Genomic DNA, 9,246 nt, shown 5'->3' with positions numbered 1-9,246 from the left:
TTAGCTTTGGACTGGGTTCAAACACTGCGAGGATGCCTTTATCCTGTCAGCACTTCCACACTCTGAGTTCTCATATTGATTTTTCAGCCCATATGAGCCTGCTGAAGCAGTCCTTACTGCTGAAGTTGTGTCCAAATACACAGAGCCAGTACTACAGACTAAATTCACCTGGGGATGCCCAGGATTACCTGCAAGCCTCAGCTGTCTACCCTGTGCTTGAGTTGTGATGCCAGGTACTTAAGGAAAAATTCTGATGCCATGCTGTTTCAGGAAAAAAAAAATCACCTCATTGAATGACCGTCTTTGAGGGTCTCTGAAATTCTCTTTTCCAGACGAAAACTCCATGCCTTTATATCTGCATGTGGGATTCAACTACTTATTTTTTCTTGCTCTAATCCTATAGATGGAGGCTGCTGTTCTTGTTCTTCCCTTCCCTTCCCTTCCCTTCCCTTCCCTTCCCTTCCCTTCCCTTCCCTTCCCTTCCCTTCCCTTCCCTTCCCTTCCCTTCCCTTCCCTTCCCTTCCCTTCCCTTCCCTTCCCTTCCCTTCCCTTCCCTTCCCTTCCCTTCCCTTCCCTTCCCTTCCCTTCCCTTCCCTTCCCTTCCCTTCCCTTCCCTTCCCTTCCCTTCCCTTCCCTTCCCTTCCCTTCCCTTCCCTTCCCTTCCCTTCCCTTCCCTTCCCTTCCCTTCCCTTCCCTTCCCTTCCCTTCCCTTCCCTTCCCTTCCCTTCCCTTCCCTTCCCTTCCCTTCCCTTCCCTTCCCCTTTCTCTATATTGCCAGTTTTAATGGACTGGTACTCCCATCCTGATCTACCAAACTAAAACCTGTTCACATTCGTGGGTCCCTGTAAAACCTAATTTCCCTACAACATCCACAAAAAGAAATGCTGAAAATTCATGCATCTAAATTAAAGTTTTTAGGTGCGTCCTTCATTTGGATTTTCCATATGCCTGTGTGCTCCAGTTTCCTCTTTGAATATCTATATCCTACTTTTTATGCTTTGGGAAAAGTTGAACAGAATAACTTTTTATGCCTTGGGAAAAGTGGAAAGGAATAAGTGATTAATAATAAACTTTTTAAAGTCATAACTGGGCATTACAGGTCCAATGACAAAAAAATCTCATTTAACTCAGAAGTTTCTGACCACGAAAGGTGAAGGATACAAAAGAAAGGATGTCTGGAGCTGAGATGTAGCAGTGACTCACGAGAACAGCCACCTCAGGGGGAAAGGGGAATGTTCTGAGACAGGACCTTCCTGCTGGTGATGTCCAGTGGTTCTGTGTCTGAGGAGACACTCACAACCCCCAGCATCCCTCTGTCCTTTCTGTGCAGTTTCCTCTAATGAGCAACAAAGCCTGAAGGCTGGTGGAGCCTGGGCATGGCTCCCCAGTTTGACACCAGTTTGGTCCAGGGCAAATGGGAGCCAGGAGCAGAACTGGACTCCCCTCAGCTTCTGTACTCACCACTGTGTAATCAATGACAAGGTCCTCTCATTTTGTGTGCAAGCCACAGGAGCAAAATGCAGGGGTAAAAAAGGAAAGAAAATTTAAAAAGGAAAAGAGAGGACTTCCAGCTTGTATTTAAGGAGCTGCCTTATCCTGACCAAAGCAGGTAGAGCCACGCTGCTCTCCCAGGCTGGCATGAAGCATCTATGCACAGCACAGCCCAGCTGCAAAGACAGGGCTTGAGTGAAGTCATGGAGACAGCCCTGCCCAGCCTGATGTGTGAAACTACACTCACTGTGCCCAAAGCCAGCACCAGCAGTGTTCCTGTCTGGCCCATATCATAACTTTAGTAAAGGAAAGGTCAAAGGTGAGATCTCAACACCTAAAATTCATCTATGTGTAGCCGTGTTGAAAGATGTCTTCTTTGATTGTTTAGCTGATACGTGGCTCTCTCAACCACAAACCCCAAAGATTTAGCACTCAGTAACATGGAAAATCTATGGTCTTAATTGAAAAATGGGACTGAAACCCTGGGAACAGTAAGCATGGTGTCTTGTAGCTTGTCTTTCTTTTCTGAACACAAGGGCTCCCTCTGTGCAGGCATGCAGTGGTCACAGACAGTGGAAACAGCCAGTGTCTCCTCATCTGCCCACCAAGGACTGCTTTTCCAGGCATTTTTAGCTTCTGTCCACACAGCCTTTGTTGTCTCATCCCCAGGCAGCGTCCCGAGCCAGCAGGCAGCTTGGAGAGGGTGAGGTAAAGCAGCAAGACGGTTCTGCGAGGGAGAGGGGAGGGAGAACAACCTCTCTGCTGCCTGGGTGTTTACAAACAAAAAGTCTGGTTTAGAAATCAAAAATAGCTATGGAAACTTTTATTTCAGCTTACACTTAAAAAATCCCCAGCCTTCTGAAGCTCAGGCTTTATTCTGAGTGAAGTTTCTTGCACAATCATTAAAGATGTGGGCTGTTTGTACTCTTGAGCAACAAACCTGCTATAATTACTTGTGCAAACTGAGTATATGTGAAGCTTGCTTCACTTGAGGGGGCTCTGTGACTCCCCTCCAGCAGGGAGGAAATGAACTGCCAGCCCTGCATGGTGCAGCAGGGGTATGGGAGAAACACCATGGAATGCTGGAGAAGAGTCAGCAATATTCAATATTTTTCTATTGGCGAGCTCAATATATTTCAATCAGCTTCAAGAGCATTGCAGAAACCCCTTCTGTAACAGATGCCACACTGCTGTTGTGTTTCTGCAGCCTCCATCATCATCCGATCCATCAGTCAGGTTTTATGCTCAGAAAAATCAGGAACTAACTTGCTGTACAGCACCAATCACTAATTTGAATGACAGCTAACTTAATAATGCATGAACAATAAGAATTATTTCATTTTCCAAAACCTACTGAGTAGGAACAGGTTTTGAGTGAAATCTTACATGGATATCTTTTAAGCCATTCATGCTCCCATCATTCTGGGAAACTTCTGCCCAGTTTCTAAGGATAATGCCACGGGTACTGTTTCTCCCATTTCTCCCTGGATCCACAACAAAAGTGAATAAGATGCTTTCTTTAGACTCTATCTGCAAAATGTCCTCCATCTTTGGACAATATATGCAAAACATCATCCTACAAGTCTGACCTGTGCTCTCTTTCTCTGGCCACCACCCACTAACTCACCTCCATTGCCCTCTCCTGAGTAAAACATAAACTCTCTTTTTTGTCTTTCTTTTTGGGAGTGAGGTCTGTGCTCCCTTCCTTAGGCTTTTTTATTCTTCACTTCTTGCACAGGTCTCCCCCCTTCAGAGTTCTTTCTTTCATGTTCACAGAGCACGGGGTGGAAACAGACATGGCTATCTGATGCTTACCTTGAGGGTGGTTTCCCCTGGGTATCCAGGGCATCAGGGTTTCTTAACAAGATTTTCCAGAAGTAGACCCAGGACTTGAAGTTTCAGGATTACATCCCCTTCTGTATCTTTTCCATTATCATAATTTTTTCCTTGTCTATTATTCTGTAATTAACCCTAACCTACTGAATTCCAAACATTCAAGCTTGAGAATATACCTGTTAGGATTCATCATGAAAAGATCATGGTAGTTTTATAACACTCTGGATATTTAAAGCATCTGGAATCTCGAGTACCTCAATGCTCAAGGCTTTGGCTTTTATTTTCTCAATTACTGAAGATCAGCTGAGCTGAGTGAGGTGATTTGGATTTCCTCCTTCTTGTGTAACAAGGGCTTTCAGGTCCTGTCAGGTCTTCTTTCCAGGAGTAGGCATGACTGGTCATCACACACTGAGGCCATTCCTTTATAGATCTAGGTTGATTTTATTTTTTTTTTTAACTTCACCTTGGAAGAAGTTTGGGAGATGATACTCTCTTTGCTGCAGCCAGCCATGACTTCTAGAGGTATATCTGCATTTCCACAAAGGTGCTAAATCATTTTTCTGTGGAGGTAACTGTCTTATTTTCCCACATTGGCTTATTTTAAATATATTCCTTAGCACCTGTGTAGCTAGTTCACCTTGGCAGGGCTCAAACTAAGATCCCACAACTAAGATTTTCTTATGCTGTCAAATCTGCCACCTGCTCCTTGGGTACAGGGACACATCCACTGAGCCGTGGTTGCTGCAGAGGGTTACGTTGTCCCCCTGTTCTCCTCCCACTAGGACTCAAAATGGGTAAAACCAAAACCAAGCCTTTTTAGCTGTATTTCCAAACCTTGAAAAACCTAAAAACCTAGAGTTACACAGTGTTTTGTTTTGGTGGTTTTTTTTTTTTTTTTTTTTTTTTTTTTTTTTTTTTTGTGTCATCACTGTAATGGGGTACCTATAAGATTATGTTTCTTAGCAAGAATTGTTTTCATTTCCTTTCAGACCCTGGCACCTGAGCTAGTTGATGCATTTTAAGATGCATCAAGCTGGACAGACATTCCCATCTCAATTCCCACCAAGATTCCTGGGGCTGGACATGGGTTTGCTGTCTGGTGACAGACATCTTGACACCGAGAGAGTGTTTCTGTGCCTTACCATTGCTGCTGACAGGCATATCCTCTAATTTTGAGAGAAAAAATTCAGCCTGGTACACCTCCTTTCTGATTTCTGCTCTCTGGGTTACTTTGTAAGAGGTCTGGAGGTGTCACAGCTCCAGATGTGGCTGCACAGCATTGGAAAACCATTGCAAAGTCCAAGAATCATCCAGGTGTGCATCCATGTTTAGCAAGGCATCCTAAAATCTGTTTCAGAAAACAACTGCAGACTGTAGAGTGCCATGAACTCTATTTTCTTTTAGAGTAGTAAAGAGTGAGAAAAGAAAAACAAAAACCAACCAAACAAACAAACAAAAAGCCAGGCTACACAACAGCTTTTATGAACAGGATTAACTCAGTCCGGCCCTAATTCATTGCTCTTTATTTTCTGTAGGATCTTAGAACTTGAATTCTTCACAAGCCCTACATAATATGCTGTTTATGACTCCTGTAAAGTTCTTTGTATAATGAGTCAAAAATTATGCTGGTGCCTCATTGTTGCCATTTTCATGATCTTACAGGCACAGCCTCCCTCAGCAGTGAGATCTTCTCTGGCTTTTATCATCCAGATTACCCCGGTGCTGATGACTTAACAAGATCTGACAAGATCACAGCACAGGGCAGTATACCTGCAGGTAAAACAAAGGTCACTTTGGAGAAGTTTTCTCACAGTCTGGAGCACATAAATGTTCAAGTCTTAGATGTCTTTCAGTGGCAAGGGGAGACTGGTAGCCCAATAAAAACAGTTGTGCCTGTTGGAGGTACACTGGATCTCCTCCATGGGCTGCTGGTGGTCTGTAGAACATCATCAGCACAAGTCCTGAGTGCAAGTGAGTTAGTGGCTGAGATAATTTAGCAACCAGCTGTCAGATGCAGGAGAAGCAAGCACAAAACTAAATCCTTCTTGCAACCCAAAAGGCAGTGAGAAGTTATCTCAGCCTGTTTTAAACTGCAGGGTCCACTGTGACCCACTGTGAGGAGGAAGTTCCTGTACTGCTGGGAAGATTGTTGCCCCCCTGCCTGACTTGTCCCTCCCAGAGCTACTCAGGGGTAGTGCACTGTGATTTGATCTGTACATTCAGAGGAGGACTTGATCTCCATTGTGGACTTCTGTGTATGTACAGTCTGATTTTACACTGCTTGTTCCCATTTACATTCCCTCAAAGAATTCACAGCTTCATGTGTTCATTCTTGTGAATGTCCTCTGTTGCTGATGCCCAGTTTATTTCACTCCCTTGGTAAGGCTCTGACATAGGTCAGATCTTCTTATGGTTGTCTTTAGGTCAGATGTCTCTGCTAATGTTGCCATGGGATTATAGCAGATGACCTTTAAAGGTCCCTTCCAACCCAAACCATCCTATAATTCTATGATATGATGCAGTCTCATATAATTTTCTCTCCCAGCTACCATTCTGTGTTTTCACAATGAGAAATGCATTTAGATAACCATGAAAAAAGACACAAGTTACACTTGGCCTAGGTAATGTAAACTCCTTTTCCTTCCCTTTCTGGGAGCACTAGAAAGGCAGAGGTCTAGCACTCATGTTACCAAGTTCTTTACAGAGCACTCAATTACTCAATTCTACCCCCAGCATGCCTTCCCTCTCTTTTAGAGAACAAACTCTTTCGGGTCTGTTTTGAGCAGGTTTGGACCAGTGTGACATGGCCAAGCAAACAGCACAAATGCTAGCAAGCATAACATTTTCCTCTCAGGAGGTTTTCTATGACTTCCCATAAATCTTGGCTATGATTTTCTGAGCTCTTCCTTTCCACTGGAGACTTTGTTTGTCATGCACAGAGGCAGACTGTGAATTTGAAAGACTTCTTTTCTTGAGACGAAATCTGAATGCCGATCAGCCATGTTCCCTAGTGCCCAGTCACAGCATGAACAGCAGCACCATAAAGACTGGGACCCATCTGAGCCCCTGGGTGCATGTTTGGGCAGGGCTTCAGAGAGAAATGTTTGCATCATAGGCAGGGGACAGCTCTCAGCAGAAACTCTGGACCCAGTGGTGCTGGAGGGGGAAGCACAACCTTCTGAAATGGGAGTCAGCCACCAGGAGCATGACAACCAATCTGAGAGTGACCATAAGCGTAGCAAAGATTATTTTACCCCTTTACTGGGCTCTGCAGAGCCATCAAGCCTACTGGAGTGGGGCTGTAATGTGTTTTTGTGCAGCAGAGCTGCCTGCAGTCTGGCAAAAATTCTGTGGTGGTGCTGGAAGAGAGACAAAATAAAGTCAAACTGCTTGTTAAGATGGTTGCTGCAGAATGCTTTCTTAAAAATGCATCATTTTTCCTACCACTTTCTGTGATGTAGAGAAGTGAGACTTCATCGTGTGACTGATTATATTATAATTTATTAGAACATCTTGGGCACTGGCAGTTTGGAGCCCCCCATCCCAGGGCTTTAGGAGGTGTGCAAGCACTGTGAAGGCAGTCCCTGCCCCAAGCAGCCCATGCTATAAAACTGAATAATGGGTAGATAAAACAAGGAGATTGGGAGGAGGTAAGAGAAACCAGTGGGACAGGTTTGGGAGGCACGTCAGCCAGTAATGGCAGCTCACCAGTGTAATTTTAGAGGAGTTGTGCTGGTAGAGGCGTGATTTGAGGGAAGTTAGCTTTGGGCTGTTTCTAATGGGGGTTCCTCACTACCCAGGAGACAACAAGAACTTGCCAGGAGAAAATGTGCCTGGGCTTTGCTGTGTGTTGGGGGAGTTGGCAGCAGTGGCATTTGAGGGATGAGATGTTCTGAAGGCCTTGGAAGCCAAGGCAAGTAGATACAAGCAAATTCCCATGCAGTGCCCTGACTGATAGATCTTTTTCATTCTGAGGATCCAGGGTGTCTGACTCTGGCAATCTGCAGGACCATAATACTGACCTCAGTTCCCCCTCCCCCTCTCCTTTAATTTTCCTTCCTTCCTTTGTGCAAACAAAGAAAATGCACTGGGAATTCTTTTGAAGACAGCATGGTTGGGGTTTGCACTGGAATTTCATAAGGAAGCTTACGAGACATTGTAAGATGTCTTTAGAAAAAGACTCTTTGAACCTTTTATCTTAATGTATTTACCTCTAGAATAGACAGACTTTGCATTCAAGAAAAGCACTTTACAGGGAGAAAATTAAATACATAATGACTTGCAGGAGACCAGCAGACTATATCCTGAGAAATTTTACTGTGGGTTAGCACTAGGGAAATTAAACCACTGACATACTCTTGACCTTGATTTTGGCATTTCTGTTACATGATATAAAGCAATCAAGTTTGTAGGAATATTTTATTATTGTCCCCTGTAAATAAAGGAGGAGCAAGATGCTGTAGATCAGTATCACTCATAATGGTGTAGTTGGTAGAAAATTTTGTTTCAATATTTCACTTCAATTATAAGAGCTCATATTGCCTTAGGTGAGTGTGATAAAAAAAAATCACATAATAAGAGGTTATTGTGAAATTGTGTAAAACCATCAGAATAGGGTGTAAGCTTTTTTTTTTAAGTGCAAACCAACTGAATAAAGTGCCTGAAGTAATTCCTGTTATTTTTCTGGCGTTCCTCTGGTAACTTTCTAGTACATGCTGAAGACATGCTGTAACTTCTGTTAGCAAAGTACTGTTGACTTACATGAAATAAAGAAAACTATTATGTAAAATTGGATGAATCACTTTCATTAGGAAGGCAGGAAACTTTAAATGCAATTCTTGTTTTCTCCTAACAACCTACATTGAGGGGAAACAGTGAGCACCAAGCTGTGTGTTTCATGGGGATGTTGACTAAGAGGGCTGGTGGTGTTTTCCTTAGACAATGTGACAGCACTAGCGTGGTCTTGGTTAAACGTTCACTAAACCAATGAAGCTGTGTCTAGAGAAGAGGAGATTGCATCAGGTTGGTCTAAGGGACCTTTATTCAAGATGTATCCAAGGCCACAGAAGTACAGCACGCTTGGCTAAACCTGTTTCACCAAAGCCCAATCAAAAATCAAACTGCAGAGCAGATTTTGGCATTCAACATTCTTGAGGTCTTCTCTACAGCACTGAACAAGTGAGGATATTTAGTACCTTTTGCAGCAGTGTTTTAGAGAGCAAATGGACACATGCATATTCTGGCAGCCAGCTGATTATTTACAAATGATTTTCTAAAATCTATGGCTTCAGGGGCCTTCCTGATAGATGCAGGATTACACATAAAATTAAATTACTTAGAAAGCATACTACTATAGAATTGCACAGCCCACCTTTTGATCACCTATGGATATTTCATCTGCACTTACCAGTAGTGGCAGTATTGTTATAGGATTTCTTTGTCTTTTTATTGTCATGCTATCCCTTTAGCCTAGAGCAAGGTATGATGATTGAAGATATGGGAAATAGTTTCCAAGGCAGATCATGGATCAGGTCATCTCCCTTACTTTGTCTTTTTAAGGAGAAATGTGTCCAGAACTGCTGGGAAATAAAGGCAGCTCAACAAAGTGATCCCTGCAGGTTACCTACCCAAAAAAATACTTGTAGTCATGTGACATTGCCTGAAGTAAATGTAGAAATACAATGGAAAAGAAATCTACTGGTTTGCAATTCCACAGAATAGTACAATAATATGAATTTGCCGTGGAATTAATTATGGGTTAAAGTTCTGTGCTAATCTGTGCCTCATAAAATAGTGAAGAGAGCACTGAGGCAACAGATCTGGCTCTTCTGAGTCACTTCTTCAGCAATTACATATCTGAATATTGTGAATCAGAAATTACATTGGGATTTAGGTCTTTAACAAAATTGGTGTCCCAGT

Source organism: Taeniopygia guttata, chromosome 2 (assembly GCF_048771995.1).
Source record: "Taeniopygia guttata chromosome 2, bTaeGut7.mat, whole genome shotgun sequence".
Lineage (NCBI taxonomy): Eukaryota > Metazoa > Chordata > Aves > Passeriformes > Estrildidae > Taeniopygia > Taeniopygia guttata.
Note: the sequence above shows the minus strand (reverse complement) of the source record.